This window comes from Silene latifolia, chromosome 9, assembly GCF_048544455.1.
Source record: "Silene latifolia isolate original U9 population chromosome 9, ASM4854445v1, whole genome shotgun sequence".
Lineage (NCBI taxonomy): Eukaryota > Viridiplantae > Streptophyta > Magnoliopsida > Caryophyllales > Caryophyllaceae > Silene > Silene latifolia.
In genome coordinates this window covers 12,532,508-12,555,177 of record NC_133534.1, presented here as the reverse complement: position 1 = coordinate 12,555,177, position 22,670 = coordinate 12,532,508, and the positions used below count along the sequence as shown (strand labels likewise).

The window sequence follows — 22,670 nt, the reverse complement described above, 5'->3', positions numbered from 1 at the left end:
GAAGTTTTCAAAAATAGAGATTTTCAAAAAGATTCGTTTGCCGCTTTATGTACGACTTCCGAAGAATAGGGATCTCCGAAAGTCGGTCAGTTGAAAGGTTGTCTTAAGTTTGTTTGCAAAAGACGGTTTAATTTTGAGTCGACTCGGAAAACAATGTACTGTTTCCCAAGACGGCTTTGAAATTCAAAATTGTATGTTTTGAAAATTGAGTTTTGAAGTGTTTGAAAAGGTCTCGGGGACAGTGTATGGTCCTTTGGATCTCGAAAGTGTCTCGAGAAAGGGGTGTGTGCTTTTCTCGGGTTTTGAAAGAGCCATTATCGGCGCGAGACGGGTCATAATCCGTGTCTTGACACAGCGATTATAACGGCGTAAAAGGTGTTTTGAAATGGTTGTAGAAAACGGAGTTTGAAAATTGTCATTACGACGGCCTAAAAAGGCGTGTTGAAATGGTTGTAAAACCGGGTTTGAAAATCATCATTACGATGGCCTAGAAAGGCGTGTTGAAATGTTTATAAAAACCGGGTTTGAAAATCATTACGACGGCCTAGAAAGGCGTGTTGAAAAGCGACTGTCGGCGAAAGACCGAGGTTTTGAAATAGCCATTATAACGGCGCAAAAAGGTGTTTTTTGAAAGTTTGAAAATGACACAGAAGGACTTATGATCACATAACACATATGTTAGATTTATTAATCTCATTAATTTAACATATTCATATATGTGACATTTTAATTTAGTCATAAACTTAAAACTAGATCTTATGCATGCAAACTAAATAACAAGAGATGAGAAAATCGTCTTCTCACCATCAAAAATTCGGCCAAATGGGCACAAATGAAGGTCTTCTACCTTCATTTGTTCTTGAGCTAGAAAATACATTGGGATGATCATCCATGACTTCAAATAGAAGCCCTCCAATAAGTAGCACCCAAGACTATCCCAAAATCCCACAAAATAATATGTACTAGATATTTGTAATGTGGTTTACCTTAAAATCGATTACTAATACTCATATACTACTACTAGTATTATTAGTGATTGATTTGTACAAATTAGATTCATAAAAATAATTTTTATGAAGAACAAGAGAGAGAGTTTTGTGTTTTTCATAAAACATGAGAGAATGAAAAATTGAGAAAAATCTCTCAATTGTCCCTTGTAAAAACTGGTGGGTATAGGAGGTTTTTAGGACCTTTTCCTTTTTCCTTTTTGTTTTCACAAGACTAATTAATGTAAGTCTTTGTCATAGTCAAGTCACTATCAAATGTCATAGACAAATGAATAAGACAAATGAATAAGACAAAACTTCTAAAATTGTCCACCAATTTTCGGTTATCATGTGTAATATGGAGTCCATTTTATTTTTGTCAATTGTACAATTGTATGTCATGTGACATGTCTTATGTCATGTTTTAATTTAAAATGCATATTTAACAAATTAAATAAATCACATTTAACAATTTGACTAGTAATTCAAAATTACTTTCACATAAAATGGTCATTTAAATACTAGTTCGTATAATTCACAACATCTTGTAATTATAACTAACTTATCATTCTCATCTCGCGTGTTTCGCAAACACCGATTAATTTAGTAATATAACTTCTTAAATTTCTAAATAAAATCTTATTTAATCACATTATAATAAGATGTCATTTTCTCTCTTATGATAATAATTTGTTCAATTTTAAGGAATTAATTAATCTGTATCGATATACAATTAATTAACCTTTTTCAATTAAGGGAGTCGTCCTTTAGGTGTGACCTCAAGGGATCAACTGATCACCACTGTCGCACGACAGTAATGTCAAACTCTAGCCAGCCAATCATTACCGATATGTGTAGACCAGTTGACTATATATGTAATGTATCATCCCTTTCGTATTCTTGTTATGAGATTTAAATATGTGATCAATATGATCGACAATTGTGATCGCATTATTGTCGGGGACACTTACTCCAACAATCTCCCACTTGTCCTCGACAAGTGTGCGCCACCAAATCTCTTGTCCTATTACTATCTCCCACTCCATGCAAGGTGTCTTTTGGGTCGTACTTGCAAGTGATCATATCGAGAGTGGTTTCCTCGATCTGGAGAATAACTGATTTGACCGGAATTATCTACCATAGATACCTTCCGAGCGTGGCCACGCATTTCCAGTTCATTACTCATCGAGTGGCCCTGAGATATTGTTTTAACCCTGACAAAGGGGTGGACAATTCCTATCGCACTATTCCCTTCGACTAGCCACAGCCATCATAACCCAAAATATGCCCATTTGACCCCATTTACGAAGGTCGTAGTAACATAAATCAAAGCTAATCTAAAACTGTGCCATCTTAGGCAAACAGTCTTTAGTCAAAAGAATAGACTCATTAGAATACTATAGTAGCTCTCGCCACAACCAGGCTATATAAATTTGTCAGAACTCTATAAGCGGTCACTGCCCGACAAAGTGTTCCTAACAGTCTGCCTATGTGATCGACTAGTCATCTCACATGACTGTATGGCACTGAACTTGCCATCAATCACATCACACTCTAGTCACTTCGAGACGTCACCTCATACAAGTGACTATGGGCGAATACTATGTTAATCCGGGTTCACTTTAACGGGGTTCAATATCGTCATATAACCCGTTTGGATGTAACAAAGTATAATAAAAGAGTTTTAAAGTAAAGCTCGAACGACAAATGCGATTATCACATATGAATAGTCAATGCCCGATTATTATTTCATATTCTATAATCTAATTTGATCTTGTATGTAGTTGTTCATCTCAATCCAATTGAAATGACATGACTCATCATGTTAAGCCTATGAATAGGCATTGTAAGTAGGTTTTAGCAACTCCCTGCTCAACCTTGCTACATACTTGTTTTCCGTTCGTAATGTATACATTTGCATTACAAAACTTTCTAAGTACGTGTCTAGATCCAATCTAGACATAGGCTTTCTTGCCTTAGAATAGCTCCCACTGTTTTCACAGTGTGCGGGACTCATCCCTCTTGCATATCCCATGATTGCAAGTGTACTCAATTTCCGTTGTAAATATTTCTCATTGTTCTTTATTGCCTAGAACGATTCTAGAAAATCTATTTCTTAAATAACATAGCCACAATGGTGTCTTAACCATCCTAATGTGTTTTGATTATCGTTTTGTCGGAAACCATGCGCAATCTCAATTGTCAATTGTCATTTGTGTAACACCCTTACACAAAATTGCATCAAAAACACTTTGTTTTACATCCTTAATGCTTCTGCAAGCATTTAAGGGTAATCTTTATGGCTTATGACACGGCTATCGCAACCCTATCAAAGATCAAACCTAACGGTCTCAACTAAAATGTAGTAGAGGCAGTCGAGTATCGAATCCACAGGGAGGTAATGTAATTATCAGCTATCTAATTCTAGTCCTAAGGTAACAATTAGGGGGTTTGTTGAATTGATTTCTAAACTACGAGATTTAACGGAAAGAGAATTAAAGGCAAGAAAAATAAGACAAGAAAATCGGTTTAAACTATCAAGAAGAGAGGGGCATGTCGGGAATTCGGTTCACTACGGTAGTCTAGTAACTCAGCTGTAAATGATTCAGACGAACTAATGTGAGACGGATGTTGAAAGGTCCTTTCGGTCAACTTTCTATTCTAAAATACCACTAACTTAACTTTCATCCTCATTAGGGTAGTCTACTGTTTATAGCAGGCCTATTTAGTCCAATCTTTCGATCCAGGATTAATTTTAGCCAGATTAAAGGGTGACATAGAAGCGTGCACTCAACTAAGTCGAATAAAAACAATTTTAGTCTAATTCATTCACTACATCGTCACATTTCTACCGCAGATCCCCTAGTCCCAACATGAAAGGGGTTTAGCTACTCATATCGTTAATTAAACTAACAGCAATTAATTTTCCAGCAGTAAACATAATGAAATAACCAATAAATCGCATAAAGAGAAATTAGGGCAAAAGGAATAATAAGAAAAACAAATAATTAAAGCAACAAAAAGGTTAATTATTATTAAAGGAAGAGAAGGAATTACAATCAATGAGAATCCGGCGTAAAGAACAATCGAATCCGAGCAATAATAATCCCAAAAATAAGTAACAGTAGAGGAAGGAAAGCAACGTACTAAAGTTTTACAGTAGAGAGTTTGATAGTATTAAAGATAGATTAAAGATGTCCTTAACCTAGTTAACATAGGTTTAAATAGAAAAGCAAACAAAGTTTAGCGAAATAATTAACACACGGGCTGATTAAGCCCATTAACCATCGAAACCACTCGATCGAGTGGATTAAAACCACTCGATCGACCAACTCTTCATCAAAATCCACTCGATCGACCAAATAGTTACTCGATCGAGTGAATGGTCTTTCTGCAACTTAAGGATCGAGTAGTAAACTACTCGATCGACCAATCTGGGACGTAGAAACTACTCGATCGAGTGGAAAAACTGCTCGATCGAGTGCTTCATCTTCAATTCAGCTCAATTCCGCCACCAAATGCCTCGTAATGCGTGCCACGACGCCTTCAAATGCAGTATCTTACTCTGGAACAATCCCGTCTCCTCTAAATGCATGCAAAAAGGACGAAAAAGGGTACGATTCCACTACTTTCGCGTTCATTTCTACAAAATGGATAAAACGAACCAAAGTAGCCAATTCGGGGCAAAATACCATAAAAATAGTATAAGAATGCATAGAAATACGTGCTAAAATAGGCTAAAAAGACTATATATTAGGCACGTATCAAATCTCCCCAAACCAAACCTTTACTCGCCCTCGAGTAAACTCAAAACTAAACTAATGGAACGGAAATGATAACTCATAGCTAGCTTAACTTGTCTACTTGAACCAATTTAATGCAACAAAAATTAACAGTTAAAGCTAAGCAGTCAATACGCAAACGAATTATAAGCTGTTCAGAAATATAGCTGACCTATCGACCTTGCAAGACCAACAAAATCGGACTCTCTCGTGGTCACTCTTCTCTCATGAAGCAAAGGGTGAAAATTATATGTAAAAGGGAGAAGAAAAGACGGTCACTCACCTAACTGCGACCTACATAGCATGCATGCAACAAAAATGAAAGACAATTGAAGTACTAATGCACACACTCCAACCAATAATGTCCGTCACAGCCGAGGGCTTACAAATAATTTGGGAATCGTGAGGTTCAGGTGAGAAAGGGCAAAACATGTTATGGAAATGTGGAGGTAAAAGCGTCAAGCTAGTTCCTAACAGGACCATAATAAATCATCCGAATCTCAACTGACTGAAGAACTAAGAACAAGTGCCCTTCAATTGGCACACAACTCACTAAACTCAAACACAATCTTCTCAAAAAATATGGAATAAAACGGAGGAGTCAGACGGTCACAAACTTCCCTTTTTTAATACCGTCTGAATGAACCAAATCAAATAAATCAAACTTTTTCCAATTCTTTCTTTTCCTTTCACTGTACACGTGATATCCCTTTTTTTTCATTTTTTTTCTTTCTTTCTGTTTCACGTTTTTCTTTTTATTTTTATTTTTCAATACTTTTTTTTTTTCTTTTCCTCCTTCCTTAATTCTTATACCAACTCCAAACAAGTAATACGGACCAAACTGCAATGGAAAATATACCTCAAAAGAACATACTAACTAGCTTGACTGGGCAGGCTTAGTTTGGGATGTAGCTAATGGGTCAAAAAGGGCAAATTTGGCTAATGTGGAGTTAAATGGGTGAAGAATATAAGGAAAGGGAAATTTGCAAGCACCTCCCTGCATGTGACACCAACCACAAACCCGAATATGTGCATTTGACTCGAAATTGAATGTCATAACTGTGCAAAATAGATGAACATGCTATGCAAGGAGTACTACTCAAAATTCCTAATGAACTGGTCATGAATATCACCAGTTATGGGATCTAATATCTCAGAATTTTTAAGTAGTTTCCCAATTTATAGGTCAAGTCTAAACAGTCAGCTTATATTTGAACAGAAATTCGTAGACTATGCGTATGACAAAGCTAATAACTATCAATAAAGTGCAAGGCTCTAGTAAATTGACAAGTTATAGTGCATTGTCATCATGGAAATCTACCGTTCCGACTCAACCTATATGCAAAAATAAACGTGAAAATGTTTTGATTTTTTGAAATTTTCTACTTTTTTTGGATTTTTGATGGAAAATAAAGAACAATGCAAGCTGAAAAGTAAACGTGAATGTAAAAACAGATGCAGATGCAGACTCAAAAGGATGCAATACCCTCCCCAAATCAAAACGAACAACGCCCTCGTTGTCCTCCAGCATACACCAGCAGATATATGCAGGGGATCGGGAATATACAACCAACAAAATAAAAACAATGAAATAAAGGAGACAAAATAAAAGAGTGAAAGATACATACAAAATACGAACTTCCCCAAACCAGCCAGAAAACTGGGGAAGTGAGTAGACCAGTAGCTACTCGTCGTCGTCGTCACTGCTCTCACGGCCAACCTCCGCCATGTACTCCGGGTCCTCCTCCTCCTCTCTCCTCCTCCGCTCCTCAGCGCGAGCTCTCTCCACTGCCACCTCTGGCTCCTCGTCCTCCTCCTCCTCCTCTGACGCCGGGTACCTCTCAGCTGGGTACCTGAAGAAGGAAGGGTGTGGCCAACCCTCTGGGATCGGTCTGTGTATCCGCAAGTGGTACTCGTACAGAGGGTGAAGGGTCAAAGCTAAGTCCCTCTCCATACGAGCCTGACGCTCTGCAATCTCACGCAACAAACCGTAAACGGCGCCCCTTGGTCTACGACCGCGGGCGCCACAAAGGGAGGAGGTAGTCTATAAGTAGCCGATAAGACCGGGTCAGTCTGGTCAGTGGGAGGTGGAGTAGGAGTAGGAGTGGTAGTAGTAGTGGGAGTAGGGGTTGGATCGGGAGTAGCCATGGAAGGCTGGGTGCTCCCTGAAGGTGTGGACCTCTCTCCAGTCTCAAGTCGCCGCTTCTTGGCGGCAGGTGCATCAGGAGTAGGTCTGGGTGGAAGGTGAAGGAGAGGTAGTGGTGGCAGACGGTGGCCCTTTGCGACAGTAGGCAAGGGCTCAAGACGGGGGAGAGTCTCACAGGGTAAGACAACAGACAAGGAGCCGTCTATCTTCCAAGTCTGGTAGTCTGGGGTACGCCAATGCTGAGAGAGCATGGCGTCCAGACTCAGTAGCCTCTCTCCAGCGAGGTACTACAAGTCACGAGGCCAAACGGGGAAAAGGCGACGGGCAAGAATGGTGGCTATGCCACCGCAGGAAATGGTTCCCACCTCCTTCTTCCCCTGGCTCAGAAGGTACTGAGCGGTCAAGTACGCAATGTTTAGGGTGAAGGGACCCTCGCAGTCGACGTTCAGGTAACCGCCCAGGATGGAGAGCTCGTTGTTGGTAATGTTGTTCGGCTCCTTTCGGCCGAAGATAGTGCTCCCCATCAGTCTAAGGAAAACACGGACAGGGGGTAGGTGGACTTGATGGAGCTTTCGCTCCCTAAAAGTGGTCTGGGCCAGACACCGCCAAAGTCGACGGTAGACCTTCCTCGGGCGGCATCAAGCCCGTAGAGGAAAGGTAAAGTAACCTACCAAACTCCGCTAATGGCATCGGAAAAGTCCGGTTAAACAACCGGAAGGAGACTGAAAGGCTGTCGGGGTCAGTCTTGTGCGCATCAGGGGAGAAGGTGAAAGAGCTGAGAAACTCGAGACTCAGCTCTAAAAAGGTACGGCCTCTCATAGTGATGAGGCCAGGCATCCATGTGGCCCGTAGTAAGTCACAACCCGACTCGTAAATGCCGAGTCTCGTAAGCGCCGATTCCTCTAGAAATCGGGAAGGTACATGCACACACTTAAGCAGGTTATAAAATTTTGTTCGGTGTAAAGCGTTAACGAATAATACCTGCGGATAATCTGGGTGAGAGTCGAGGGAGGTGTCTCCTCGACCGTATGATGCAGAAGTAGAGCGGAAGGATAAGCGGCGGTTGTAGAAGTGCTAGGAGCGGAAGTAGAGGTAACAGGAGCTGGCGTAGCTCGAGACTGTATACGACCCCGGCCTCTGGAACTCAAGGCAGAAGCCCATAAAGCGACGGTGTGAGGAACCAGGGCTGCGACTGCTGGCGAGTCCGCCACAGGTGTAAAAATAGGGGGTGGTGCAGAGGTAGTGCCTACTATGGTCACCGCTGAAGAGGAACTAGCAGCAGTGCTAGCTGTGGTGGTGACCGTAGAGGAAGAGGTAGCCTGAACTGAGCTAGCAGCTGAGCTAGTTGGAGTAAAAACCGTCCCTGCAGCTGAAACAAGGAAAACTGGGGCTGCAGTGGTGACTAAGGTGGTGGTAGTGGCAACAGCAGGGGCCACTGACTCACTCAAGGACGGGCTAGAAGTGGTACTAGTAGAAGGTAAAGTACTAGACTCCATCCTGTAATCAAAACAAGGGGTATGATAAGAAAACGACTGCTAACCGTGGCTAAAACAAAGATGTAAAACCAAAGATGTGGCAAAGATATAAATCCCCTAAAAGTCGAAAAATTCGACTCTACAAAGATAGAATTCCCAACAATCCTCAAACAAATTCGAATTACAAAGATGTAATGGCGATAGGGGACGGGAGTGGCGATTAACAACAAAGATCAAGTGAGAACAACGAGGTTAATTAAAGCAATGCAGCATATAGATCGTCTGACAGTCGAAAAATTTGACTTAAACAACCCTAATCGCAGTTTACAGGCAAAGGTTCGATGAAAACATGGCTAAGCATCGACGGGAGTGCGATTTCAGTTAACAATCAGCAGCAAAATCGCAACAAAGATGCTAACTAGGCAAGATACAGCAGCAAAACCGAAGTGACAGTCGAAAAATTCGACTGTCATGAACCATACCACAAAAATCATGTGAAATTCAAATTAAGCATGCAAGACAGCGAGGAAGGGAAATTATGATCATCAAGTAAGCTAAGCAAGGGCAATAAACTCAATTAAAGTCGAAAAATCGACCTACAATGGATATTCAAACCATAAATTCGATTTTTACCTCATAAAATTCCAAATAATCGAAATCAGGATACAAAGAAGGTAAAAGAAATGCTTACTTGATAGGAATGATCCTACAATTGCAATTAATCTTCAAATAAACAAGCAACAATGGCGATTTTTTTGTCGAAAAACCGCAAACCCGAAAACCCTTTTAAAACCGAGATAATCAATACAAATGAAGGGGAAAATAAGGGGCTCTTGAAATTAATAAGCAAACAAGGAAATATAGGAAACGAAATTGGTGATTAGGCAAGAAACAAGGGGATTTGGGAGAGTTTGAATCGCAATTAGGGTTTGATAGACGAAAAATTAGGGGAAAATGAAGTTTAGAACAAAACAAAAGAGTTTAAAGCAAAATACTCCCTGTATACTGTTCATTTCACTCGATCGAGTGGTTTTAAACCACTCGATCGAGCACTTTTATGCTCCAGTCACTCGATCGAGTAGAATTCTACTCGATCGAGAACTCTCCCTTTTTGTCTTACACGATCGACCTGTAGGAGTGCTCGATCGACCAAATTTTCACTCGATCGAGTACAAAAAGTGCTCGACCGAGGGCTTTTCGCGCGTAAGCTCTTGAATTTTCGTCTTTTCTCCCTTGGAATGCGTGAAACTTCCCCAAACCTGCATACACGCAAAAATTTCCCAATATACCAAATAGATAAGAACAGTCTAAAGTCTTACGTCTATGCTAAAAACTGTCTAAACTAATTGTCCTAATTAAAACGCAATAAAACAAATTCAAAAGAAATTCGAAAATTATCTATTACAAAGTGATACACGGGGCATTTCCCCGCTTAATTCCCAACAAATTTCAGTAGCCCCTCGGAGGGCTCCTGACTGGAGGACGTCATCTCAGCAACATTGATTGTCCTCTTCATCTTCCATGAGCATGAATTATCACTTATAACGGTAGGAGGGGAGTAGTTCACATCCACGTAAGCGCGAACTTTCCTCGTCCTTGCTCCTTTATCACCAGCTTTAGCGTCATCATCTTCAATTTGATTGATAATAATTACACCATGTCCTTTGGCAGCTCCTTCATTGCTTTCATCTGTACCTGCAGCAAGGAAAACAGACGAACTTTCCTCTTTTTTGCTCTCAGACTGAGGTGGAGAGTTAACAATAGCAGCACGATTCTCCAAATTTTCATCTGGAGTGTCAATAATAGGATCAATAGAAGAGAGAGCATTACAAGGCTGGGCTTGCATGGGAGCTCTCCGGAACTTAGACTGATGAAAAATCAGCTCCTCGTCCCCTACCTGAAAGGTCAAAGTCTTCCCCCCGACGTCTATTACTGCACGGGCAGTGGACAAAAATGGTCTCCCTAAAATGATAGGGGTGTGTGCATCTTCGGGGATGTCTAAGACAACGAAATCAACGGGAATAAAGAACTTCCCGATCTGAACAGGTACGTCTTCTACTACACCTAGTGGCCGTGATAAACTACGGTCGGCCATCTGGACAGTCATGTTGGTGCAACTCAGCTTTGTCAAACCAAATCTCTTAGCTAGAGACAATGGTAAGACACTCACGCTAGCGCCTAAATCGCATAGCGCGTTATCAATCAAATGCATACCGATATGACATGGAATTGAAAAACTACCCGAGTCTGATTGCTTAGGAGGTAACTTATTTTGAAATAGGGCTGACCCTACCTCAGTCAAAGCTACGGTCTCACTATCATTAATAGTCCTCTTACGCGCTAAAATTTCTTTCATAAACTTTAAATAAGAGGGTACCTTTGTCAGCAATTCAGTGAACGACACAGTGACTTCCAAGCTCTTCAAAAGTTTGACAAATTTGCCGAATTGTTGATTAGCTTTTGTATTCTGCAGCCGCCTCGGGAAGGGAACCGTGATAGGTATCTCAAGTCCCTTGTTTCTCGCTTCCAATGTATCTTCCGGTGCAAGTTCTGTATCCTTTGGACGCTTCTTACCTCTCGAACGAGGTCTTTCCGGTGATATCTCGCTTAAACGAGCACTAGCAGGCTCTCGAATAAGCTTCCCGCCTTCAATACTACTCGATCGACCAATTTCTTCATTCGATCGAGCAGTTTTTGCATAAATGTCAGTCGATCGAGTACAATTTCCACTCGATCGACCAACTCCACTTTGCTCTTCACTCGATCGAACAGAAAAACTGCTCGATCGACCTGTTTCTTCACCATTTCTACTCGATCGACCACCTGAAATCAGTCGATCGAGCACTTTCTTGGCTGATAGCTCGTTATTTTCGCCAGAACACTGTTCATCATCAGTTTTGGCTATCCTCGGGTCTGATTTCAACACTTCTGGTCCCTCATAAGAAAGACCGCTTCTCAATTCTATCAGATTTACCGTCTCATGTGGATTCTTCTCATTTTGAGTCGGTAAATGACCCTACTTCCTCGTGGATTGATTTGCGGCCAATTGGGCAACTTGAGTTTCAAGTGCCTTTATAGACGCGTCCTTCTGTTGATTTTGTTGATCACTCAACTGCAACTGCTTTGTAATGGATTGCAACATAGACTTTATCTCACCTATTTCACTCACCCCACCGGAAGATGATGCACCATGGTTAGGGGGATTGAAAGACGGAGGTTTCTGAAAGCCTTGTTGATTCTTATGTGGAGGAATATACGGCCGCTGCTGGTTTGGAGGAGGAGTAGGATTGAGCACATTTTGGCTTGTCCACCTCAAATTGGGATGGACATTCGGCTCATAATAAGTATTTGTCTGCCTGTAATGTTGAAAGGCATCACATTGCTCAAAAGGACTAGGACAATTCTCTGAAACATGTCCCTCAGCTCCACATCTTCTACGGACGAAAGGACCGTCTGAAACAGCATTTACCTGATACATCCCTCCTTTGGAAGCTCCTCCCAACTCATATTTGTCAAATCTCGCAAAGAAGATCTTCTAGTGCGGCTACGAGAAGAAGATTCAAGCACTCTTCTTTGATTTCCTCTGGAGTTCCCATACTCAGCCTTATGGGTGGCCAAATCATCAATGATCTTCCACCCCTTAGTCTCTCCCATGTTCTCAGCAAATCGGCCATTGGCTGCAGCATCCAAAATAGCTCTCTGATCGTCGTATAGCCCATTATAGAACTGATTACAAAGACTCCACTTCTCGAACCCATGGTGCGGAATGGTTCGCACCAGCTTCTTGAAACGGACCCATGCTTCATGAAAGTTCTCATCAGGCCCCTGTTTAAAGCACGTGATCTGAGCTCTAATGGCAATAGTCTTCGATGCAGAAAAGTACTTCTTGTAAAATGCTAAAGCCAGTGAATTCCAGTCTGTTATTCCATGAGCAGCCCGGTCCGATCCCTATACCACTCCCTTGCAAAGATCGCGAGTGAGAAAATAAACATGGTTTCTTTTATCGATTCGGGTCACGCCACCGGTGGGGGGGTATGGAACAAAGAATAATCGATAAAGGTTTCCATGTGCTTAGCCGCATCTTCGATTACGCTCCCCAAATTGGTTTCTCTCAACCAAATTGATATAGGACGGCTTCGGCTCGAATTTTCTTGCGTCCCCTGGTAATACAAATCCCTTATAGAGATTCGCTGCTGTTGGCTCAGAGTGACTGGCAATAGTTGCTTCTTCAGCCATTTCTAGAAAGTCTGGAGAAGTGACTGTCTCAGCTGATGAATTGGAAACTGGAGATGAAGGTGGATCCTCCTCAAATAGAGCGATCTCGTAGTAACTAGACAGAGTACTCAGCTCTTCCTCTGTCGGTAATACCCTAGTTGATCGCCTCAACTCGCGCAAAGATTTCTCAATCTCAGGATTATAAGGCAATAATTCACCACCCTGTGACCTGCGCATAAGAAGAAGCTACAAATAGAATATAAGAATAGTTTAAGGAACGGATGTCCCTTAAACTGAGAAGGACTAAAAATAAAACAACAAATAATTTAAACAATTGCCTCCCCGGCAACGGCGCCAAAATTTGACACGGCTATCGCAACCCTATCAAAGATAAAACCTAACGGTCTCAACTAAAATGTAGTAGAGGAAGTCGAGTATCGAATCCACAGGGAGGTAATGTAATTATCAGCTATCTAATTCTAGTCCTAAGGTAACAATTCGGGGGTTTGTTGAATTGATTTCTAAACTACGAGATTTAAAGGAAAGAGAATTAAAGGCAAGAAAAATAAGACAAGAAAATCGGTTTAAACTATCAAGAAGAGAGGGACATGTCGGGAATTCGGTTCACTACGGTAGTCTAGTAACTCAGCTGTAAATGATTCAGACGAACTAATGTGAGACGGAAGTTGAAAGGTCCTTTCGGTCCACTTTCTATCCTAAAATACCACTAACTTAACTTTCATCCTCATTAGGGTAGTCTACTGTTTATAGCAGGCCTATTTAGTCCAATCTTTCGATCCAGGATTAATTTTAGCCAGATTAAAGGGTGACATAGAAGCGTGCACTCAACTAAGTCGAATAAAAACAATTAAATTGCTATAGTGACAGAGTCTCGTAATTAATTCGTCTAATTCATTCACTACATCGTCACATTTCTACCGCAGATCCCCTAATCCCAACATGAAAGGGGTTTAGCTACTCATATCGCTAAATAAACTAACAGCAATTAATTTTCCAGCAGTAAACATAATGAAATAACCAATAAATCGCATAAAGAGAAATTAGGGCAAAAGGAATAATAAGAAAAATAAAAAATTAAAGCAACAAAAAGGTTAATTATTATTAAAGGAAGAGAAGGAATTACAATCAATGCGAATCCGGCGTAAAGAACAATCGAATCCGAGCAATAATAATCCCAAAAATAAGTAACAGTAGAGGAGGGAAAGCAACGTACTAAAGTTTTACAGTTGAGAGTTTGATAGTATTAAAGATAGATTAAAGATGTCCTTAACCTAGTTAACATAGGTTTAAATAGAAAAGCAAACAAAGTTTAGCGAAATAATTAACACACGAGCTGATTAAGCCCATTAACCATCGAAACCACTCGATCGAGTGGATTAAAACCACTCGATCGACCAACTCTTCAGCAAAATCCACTCGATCGACCAAATAGTTACTCGATCGAGTGAATGGTCTTTCTGCAACTTAAGGATCGAGTAGTAAACTACTCGATCGACCAATCTGGGACGTAGAAACCACTCGATCGAGTGGAAAAACTGCTCGATCGAGTGCTTCATCCTCAATTCAGCTCAATTTCGCCACCAAATGCCTCGTAATGCGTGCCACGACGCCTTCAAATGCAGTATCTCACTCTGGAACAATCCCGTCTCCTCTAAATGCATGCAAAAAGGACGAAAAAGGGTACGATTCCACTACTTTCGCGTTCATTTCTACAAAATGGACAAAACGAACCAAAGTAGCCAATTCGGGGCAAAATACCATAAAAATAGTATAAGAATGCATAGAAATACGTGCTAAAATAAGCTAAAAAGACTATATATTAGGCACGTATCAGCTTACTTGGTGAATATTACTTAAATTCGATTTCAAACAATTCATCATACTCAAAGTATATGAAGTGTTATACATTATTTCCGATTTAATTGATTCGGCAGCGGAAGCAAATGGAATCAATCAAATATGTTCAATTCGATTGAACTAGTCATGAATCTTATCAACATAAGACTCCTTATTTGACATTAATATCATGTAGATTTATCTCCACAAATCCGGATATTAAAGATGTATTATAATACTCCTTAAGTGTCAAATCATTCTCAATGATTAATATGTCATCCACATATAAGAATAATTAAAATTTCCGTAACTCCCACTAAACTCCATGTATAAACACAACTTCTCGACTTATCGAGAAAAGTTTTATAACATGATAAAAACATTTATTCCAACTCATTGATGTCCTACTTAAGACCCTCTCTTAAGTTTCACATTATCTTAGGATTGCAAGAATCTACAAAACTCAAGACGTGTATTGAATACATTCCTTCTAATTGAAGAAATGAGTTTTAGATTCACTCGCTATATATCTCATAATGAAACACAATCCCTAAGAAGATTCAAATAGACTTAAGCATTTCAACTAGTGCAAAACCCTTTGCAACCAATCAAGCTTTGATATCTAACAATTCACTTGGAATTTATTTCGGATTTTCATGGCTCTAAGCCTTGTATTGAGTTGTGACTTAAACACTCTCATGTAAGCCATATGTTCATTACTTTCCAGAAGTAATCAACTTGAATCAAACAATTTCTTTGTAAGTTGCAAGCTCTTTACTTTCTAAAAGTAACACTAATTCATCATCTTCAACAAGTGATGACTTTAACCTCCTAGGTTTTGAAGAAACAACGTCTTACACAAAACGTCTCATGTAGCCAAGAAAGACCAGTTTCTTGCGACATAAAATTCTTTGTGGCTCTTGAATTTGCGACATAACATTCTTTGTGGCTCTTGAATTATTTAAGGTAATGAAATAGAACAATATTATAACGGAATAACGAAAACAAAACATTTATCGTTATAATAATACTTGTAAATATAATAACAAGTAAAGCATTTACATAGTGACCTCTACCCAACTATGATAAATGATTCCAAGATCAAAATTCATATTAACTTGGGGTACGGTGTGCCAAAATACCCTTTATTAACATAACTCGGTGGATTAACTCTTTAATCGATTCTACTTTTAGAACTCTTGGTCGATAAAATTACATTAATATTTATCTCTAGCCCGAAACACATCCGGAAATCGTCGTGAATACTTTCGTTGAGTTCAATCCAAATTTTGAATAAATGTGTCCATGATCCAAATTCATACTAACTTAGGGCACGGTGTGCCGAAATACCCTTTATTAACATAAATTCGGTGGATAGACATTTATCACCCACTTCCCCTACGTAGCAAGGTTTGTACCCCGGTAAGGCCGAGTGCACTCCCTCACGAAATAAGTTTTCATGGTTTCTAATTTTTGGTAAGGCTAAGTCTCAATTGTTTATTTAAGCGAGAGGTCATGTCAATTTATTATCTATCACGTTTTAAGTGAACTAAAGCGGTGAACTACGATAATTGTAATTGACACAGTCGATAAATTCGATTTAAAATGCATGTTTAGTTATGGCGATTTAGCGATGCATGCAACATATAAATAAAATGCAAAGCATAAAAAATCCTAGTATGGTCTTCCTAAAATAGTAAATCTAATAAACTATTACAAATTCGGAAACCAACTCATTTGGTCCCTTGAACTTCGGTCTTGGCACGCATTTCAAGGCAACACTTTTATTGATAGATCGCCTTCTCGAATGGCACCGTCTTCAAGGAACTCCGGAATAATTAAATAAATTACATAATTTCTTATTTTACATATGTAATTAAAAATAAAAATAAATATATTAAATTACAAAACGGTGATACGAGATCACAATAATTACAACCGAATCAATATTCCCATACATTTCGGGTAATACCAATTAAAACTAAGGCCATACTAAGTAAAATTACATTATTCAAAATTATATAAAACTAAATTATGACAATCATAAATAAAATTCAGCATTATAATATGTATGAACATGCCAATTTTTAAGCTAAATCGCCTACTAAGAGCCAATATCGTATATTAATCGGTTTTTACGGATTTGCGTGATTTAACTTATTAAAATCACAATATGTCACATAAACTCATATTTATGTTCAAGTTAATTACCCTAACCATCAGGACTAAAAAATTAGTCTCCACTAACATTTTGACAATAATTAAACTTGATTTCTTAATAATGTTCATAAATGGACCCAAAAAAAAAAAATTATGCTATAAACTTCAAATTAAATTATAAAAATTTCAAATAAATTCGAAATTTAAAATTTAAACGCATGAACATTCTGGAAAAATACCATGACACTCATAATGTTCAAATCTTAGGTTAAAATTTCGAAAATTTATCGAGAAAAACAATGTTGCGGTTTATCGGTTTTAACAATTATGACCATAAAAAAATGAGAAAAATTATTATCAACTTTTCACTTTTAGATCTGAAATATATGATAAAATGCAACATGTGACATTTTTCCTTTAGTCATGAAGTATGTTTTAGCATTATTACTAATTATAGTCACTATTTATGTGATTTTTCATCAAAAATTCATAAATCATGTATAAAGACTTCATTATAGCCAAATATTTTACACACATCTTGTAAAATTTCATGTGACAACATACTAAATTTCCATGACCAGATTCGAAATATAACTCATATTAACCTATTTACCCATTTAAATACGATTTTAACTTAAAAATCCATATTTCGAGCAAAACAACTCATTTTATCATGAAAATTTACAGGCCATCAGTAGATAATATATGTGAAAATATATCCAAAAACCACTAAAAAATTCGAAGTTTAGCTATTTTTCGTCCAAAAATGACAGTTTTGCCATAAAAATCACATTTTAATGCCAATAATATATAAAATGAACAATAAAATCCATAAATAAACCAAAATATACTAAAAATCACTTAGGACCATAAACTTTTAACATGCAAGGTTATTTTTAGGTTTATCTTCATGAAACCAAATTAATTAGTTTTGTATGTTAATCATATAACTCGGAAAAATTATAAACCGATTTGCATGCAAACAACCTAAGGCTCTGATACCACTTGTTAGATTTATTAATCTCATTAATTTAACATATTCATATATGTGATATTTTAATTTAGTCATAAAATTAAAACTAGATCTTATGCATGCAAACTAAATAACAAGAGATGAGAAAATCGTCTTCTCACCATCAAAAATTCGGCCAAATGGGCACAAATTAAGGTCTCCTACCTTCATTTGTTCTTGAGTTAGAAAATACATTAGGATGATCATCCATGACTTCAAATAGAAGCCCTTCAATAAGTAGCACTCAAGACTATCCGAAAATCCCACAAAATAATATGTACTAGATATTTGTAATGTAGTTTACTTTAAAATCGATTACTAATACTCATATACTACTACTAGTATTATTAGTGATTGATTTGTACAAATTAGATTCATAAAAATAATTTTTATGAAGAACAAGAGAGAGAGTGTTGTGTTTTTCATAAAACATGAGAGAATGAAAAATTGAGAAATATCTCTCAATTGTCCCTTGTAAAAACCGGTGGGTAGGGGAGGTTTTTAGGACCTTTTCCTTTTTCCTTTTTGTCTTCACAAGACTAATTAGTGTAAGCCTTTGTCATAGTCAAGTCACTATCAAATGTCATAGACAAATAAATAAGACAAATGAATAAGACAAAACTTCTAAAATTGCCCACCAATTTTCGGTTATCATGTGTAATATGGAGTCCATTTTATTTTTGTCAATTGTACAATTGTATGTCATGTGACATGTGACATGTCTTATGTCATGTTTTAATTTAAAATGCATATTTAACAAATTAAATATCATTTACAAATTAAGTAAATCACATTTAACAATTTGACTAGTAATTCAAAATTACTTTCACATAAAATGGTCATTTAAATACTAGTTATTATAATTCACATGTATTACTATAATTATAACTAACTTATCATTCTCATCTCGCGTGTTTCGCAAACACCGATTAATTTTAGTAATATAACTTCTTAAATTACTAAATAAAATCTTATTTAATCACATTATAATAAGATGTCATTTTCTCTCTTATGATAATAATTTGTTCAATTTTAAGGAATTAATTAATTTGTATCGACATACAATTAATTAACCTTTTTCAATTAAGGGAATCGTCATTTAGGTGTGACCTCAAGGGATCAACTGATCACCACCGTCGTACGACAGTAATGTCAAACTCTAGCCAGCCAATCATTACTGATATGTGTATACCAGTTGACTATATATTTAATGTATCATCCCTTTTGTATTCTTGTTATGAGATTTAAATATGTGATCAATATGATCGACAATTGTGATCGCATTATTGTCGGGGATACTTATTCCAACAACATAAGCACTCACAGTTCATTATATTATGCATAATGCTGACACGGGTTTTGGCTTAAAAGGGTGGGTTACACACCAAGCAATCAAACTCCGATTTTCGATAGGGATACCAATCCAAACAGAATGTGTAAGGAGGGTTCCCTAGCCTCATGCTCCAAGGAAATAAAACCCTTTGATGAAACAAAAATGTGTATCGTCAACGGTATGCTTGACTCAATCGGGATTCGAAACGCGGTGATGAGAAAACTCAAGCCGACGAGACGAGCCAATTGGTCGAAAAGGGTTAGGTTGTGGGCCGGGACAAGGAACCCGACCATGACCGTAATATCAGTTAATGCATTTCAACCAAGACCTCGTCCAAGTCTCACCATCTAGGGATCACGAAGACACAAGTGTCCTAGTTTACCCCAGCGGAGTCGTCAATCTGTGGACATAGCCACCTACACGCTCAGCCGATCTGTGGACATATAGCTGTCTTTTGAAAGCCACGCTCGGTGGCGTAAGAATGCTTTCGACCAGATCATTTTAGATCGGTAGGTTTCGTCTTGTCAAGGGTCTCGAAACGATTAGAGATGTTCGGAGTCACCACCAAGCATTTGTGGGATGCTTGGAACCCGTTCGAATCCACTTTATACCTTGGTCAAACGAAGCACAAAGCAGGGTTTGACATAGGTACTAAAGATAAGGAATCGTCCCTCTTTAGCATCCTATCTCTAGAATGACTCTCATATGCCCTGGATAAGGTCGTCCACTACCCAAAGTTTCTAAGTAAGAGGTGAAGGTACGTATTGGGAATCCCTTTTAATCACCCCCCCCCGGTAGCGGCCTCTACTGATCGATCTTGGTTAGTTGAATACAAAAGTTGATAAAACGGTTTAGATGCATGAATACGCATCCAATAGTTTAAACCTAACATGTGAGCTTTCTACATCGGTTACCGAGTTGGGCTTATGGTGCATAACGTGATCCATTTGTCTTAGTAAGGCATTTTGCAAATATGATGTTTGAAATAAGCAGATTAGTCATCTGATCCGTCCTGTATTCGGGTTAACCGAAGTCGGGATCGTCCTAGACAAGTGCTCGAAAAGGAACATACCCTACATCAGGCAGGCTTATGCGGCGCGAGCCTATTGGCGATGCAAAGGGGTCTCCCCTGGTTTGAAAATAGAAAAAAAAAAAAAAAAAGGCATGTTTAGGCGCGGGTCAGCACACGATGGAAGACATGTTCTGATTGTTGAAAAAGTTTGTTAGATGTTTTGAAGGACGGGTATTTGAACCCGTTTTGGTTTGAAAAGGCCGTTTAGGCCGCCTTTGTATTGATTTGAAGAACGAGACTTGAATAATCGTCATTGTTTTGACAATATTCGATGTCGGGTTCGATTTTGTAAACTTGACATGAATAGTTTTGAAAATGATTATGAACTAATTGTTTTAAGTTCATTTGAATATAATTAGTCAATATTGATCATCGTACTCGGGTTAAAATCCGACATGGTATGTAGAACCAAGGATGATTTTGTGTTGGTGACTAATACATTTGTTTTGAAAATGTAAAGAAATGATGAAAGGCTTTAAAATACCCTTCAAAATGTAAAGAAATGAGATTAAAGGCTTTAAAATACCTTTTAAAATGTAATTAACCAAATATTATCACCGAAACACGGATTAAACCGTCATTGTATTAAGAACCAAGGGTGAAAAAAAGCTTTCATGGTTAAAACTTGTAAAAAATGGTTCGAAAATACTTGAAATGGTAAAAGCCGATTACAAATATGAAATGAAAATCAAGGAGATGAAGAGACCAAACAGGGTTTCGATTTGTGGGTGAGGCAAGCTGCTTTAGGCGCGAGCCTGTGTGCTACTTAAGTAGCCTCTGTCTCAACCAAAAATCCGGTTTTGGCTCATTCTTCCCATGTTTTGGACCATGTTATGCACGATTTAGCATGTTATAGTCATGAAACATATGAAAACATGATAAAAGAAGGTTTTTACACCCTCATACTCACATGCTAGGCTTATGCCAAGAAATCGACGGAAGTGTATCAGCTCGTTTGGTCGAAAAGCTCGGTTTAAAACCGTTTTGGTAAGTAAAAAGAGTGTTTTGTTAAGTTTAGTGATGGTGTAGTGGTCGAGATTGTCGGTCAAGTTGTTTAATGCACGATGACGGTACCAAAAAATGTGTAAGGCTTGTGTTTACGATCGGTAGGTCATAAACACGTGTCGGATTGTGACTTAGGAAGTTGAGTCTAGAATTTTAAGGGAGAGGTGAGGGGGCGGATGCTTGTGTAACTCTCAAATGGTGGCATTTGAGAGGTATTTATAGAAGAATGAGTGGTTGTGTGAGTTTTGAGCGACATGTCCATCTGGGCTGCTCAAAGAGGCGCGAGCCATGTCGCACGTCTTCGAGGTGACTTGTCGTTTTCACACAAGTGCAATCATGATTGCTCTATCATAGGATTTGGATGAACATGTTTGGTACTTGCCTATGTAAGATTCCGGGAAACCTTAACATAGAAGCTTCTTAATGGTTTTGTTTTTTGTGTTTGACTCGGTTTGACTCGTTGTTAAAGTCGGTATTCGAATTTTGAGTCGGTTTTTGGTCCGGTGTCGGTTTTGACTCTAGTTAGTGTCAATGCGACCCCGTCGTCATGCATTAAACACTCTAGGTACTTTTGAAATGTTTTATTTTCGAAATCGTTTTAAGTTTTTCGACGTAAAGTTGTACACAAACTGTCGATCAAATGCTGTGATTCCTAAGCATGTTGTAGTCTGATAATCATCGAGTGTTTGTTGGAGTCTCAGTAGATACTGGGTATCTATAACTGGATGAATGGCAAAGGTGTAAGAGGTCGTGTTTCCAAAGATATGTCATCTGACATGCGACATAGAGCTCATACATAAGTTCTTTTTAACGATGATCATGTCCAGCCTTACAGTATGGAACACCAAAGTTACCTTAAGGGAAAACACCCTCATAATAACGAAAGATGGTATGAAAATGAGCATTACAAACAATTTAGTGACTGTTTTAAGGATACTATTTACGATGATGACAACCCAATTGATGATTGCTCAACCAGCCTATGACATCTCGCTTTCGGTCCTGATGCTCGTGCAACTTTTTATAGTGGGTATGCGATCAATGGGTACACTTTCTACACTCGCATTCAAGATGAGGCGAGCACAATGCAAAACAGTGGAGTTTGCGTAGATTCTGAGGCAATATACAATGCTAGTTCAAAGGTTAAAAATCTTATTTTGGGTACAATGCAATATTATGGAGTTATTCAAGAGATATTGGTTTTAGACTACATGGATTTTGAGATACCTCTATTTCGGTGCAAGTGGGTTGACAACAACAATGGTGTTAGAAAGGATGATTTAGGATTCACATTATTAAATTTTGACAAGGTTGAAAACAAGGACGATCCTTTTATATTAGCGTCACAAGCAAAACAAGTGTTTTATGTTACCAATCCTATGAATAAGAAGTGGTCAGTTGTTTTATCATGCCATCGCCGAATTCTAGATGATGATCGAAGACGTCGAATTTGAAGGACTTGATCACAGTGCTATATCGCAATTTGGTAATGATAGTGAAAATATTAAGATTCTAAACATATATACACGGGATGATCATGATGAAGGTATTTGGGTTAATGAAAAGAGCAGCAAATCCAAAAAAACCCTCCCGGCAGCCGTAAAATATCAGCAATCCAATCAAGATA

At 38.4% G+C, this 22,670-nt stretch overlaps 1 non-coding gene across 1 annotated transcript; it reads left to right on the top strand.

Annotated features, from left to right (window-relative positions):
- Nucleotides 1-12,140: 12,140 nt before the first annotated feature.
- On the top strand, nucleotides 12,141-12,247 carry LOC141603732 (small nucleolar RNA R71). The gene has a single exon (XR_012525590.1). It is a non-coding gene; the product is annotated as a small nucleolar RNA R71 (small nucleolar RNA).
- Nucleotides 12,248-22,670: the final 10,423 nt, after the last annotated feature.